The sequence below is a fragment of the Theobroma umbraticum genome, unplaced genomic scaffold (genome assembly GCF_002168275.2).
Source record: "Theobroma umbraticum cultivar Fairchild unplaced genomic scaffold, ASM216827v3 scaffold_77.0, whole genome shotgun sequence".
In the NCBI taxonomy this organism is placed as follows: Eukaryota; Viridiplantae; Streptophyta; class Magnoliopsida; order Malvales; family Malvaceae; genus Theobroma; species Theobroma umbraticum.
In genome coordinates this window covers 753,143-754,401 of record NW_018397280.1, presented here as the reverse complement: position 1 = coordinate 754,401, position 1,259 = coordinate 753,143, and positions in this window count along the sequence as shown.

The window sequence follows — 1,259 nt, the reverse complement described above, 5'->3', positions numbered from 1 at the left end:
GCTTCAAAAAATCAGCATAACTATGGAACCAATTCCATAACTTACCCTCAGCCAACTAATTTAATTGATCATTTATTGGTGCAAAATTTGGACAAATTTTATGTCTTAACCAAGATAGTGTCCTGCTACAGACAGCAGCAGACATGTCCCAATTACATGGCATTATGGTAGTCTATCTTTAGAAATTTAATTCCAGTAGAATTTATCCTGATAGCTAACTCATGGGAGTATTCCAGAATAAATTTTCAGGATTTTAGGAGGTGATTTGCCTATTCAAAAAATTCAAAAACCATGACCTTTATCTGCATGAGGCATTTTTTGAGCCTTTTTGAAATTATTTGTGACAAACTTATGTATTTAATTCTTAATAAAATTTATCCTGATAGATAACTCATTGAAACATTCCATAATATTTTTTCAGGATTTTAGGAGATGTTTTTGCTGTCAAAAAATTCAAAGCCATGACCTTTATCTGCAGGGGCAGTTTCAGTTTTGTCTTTCTTTTGAAGCTATTTGGTGGCATAAAATCAGGAATTTAATTCCCACTTAAATTTTCCTTGATAGACAACTTATGGAACAATTCCATAGTAATTTTCTAGGATTTTAGGAAATGTTTTTGGCTGTCAAAAAAATTCAAAACCATGGCTTGCTGCTGTAGAGGTAGCAACAGTTTTGACTCCAACTCAGTTTTATGAAGGCTTAATTCTAGGGATTTAAATCCTTAAAATTCTTGGCAACAATTTGGATAATTTATGGAATCTTTCCATAAGAAAAATCCTCAGCCAATTGGTGCAACTAATTGCACAAATTTTGCCCTTTCTTGGTTGCCATGCCAAACAAAATGGTGATTGTCATTGCTGCAAACAATAGCTGTTTCAGCCACATTTTGGTAGCCTTACCTCCACCATTAGCCACACATAATCACCCATCTTGGAACATTTTCAATACGTATTGATCCCTTAATTTTCCTGCATTTTATGAAGCACTTAAACCTCACTTTGATGGCTGAAAATGGATTTATGGCCGGAAATGGACCAATACCATGGGTGGACAGAATCTAATTCTGCCATTTAAATCACACCATAATGTCTTGAGATAGAATCTTTATTTGCTACATTAATTTGTGCATCTCATGCACTTGTTAATCTACAATATTTTGACATTAAAATGGGAATAATATTGTGACAAATAAATTTTAAAATTTGCAATTAAAATCTATCTAGAAATCAAAATAACTAGAACAAATTGTAAAACTTTAA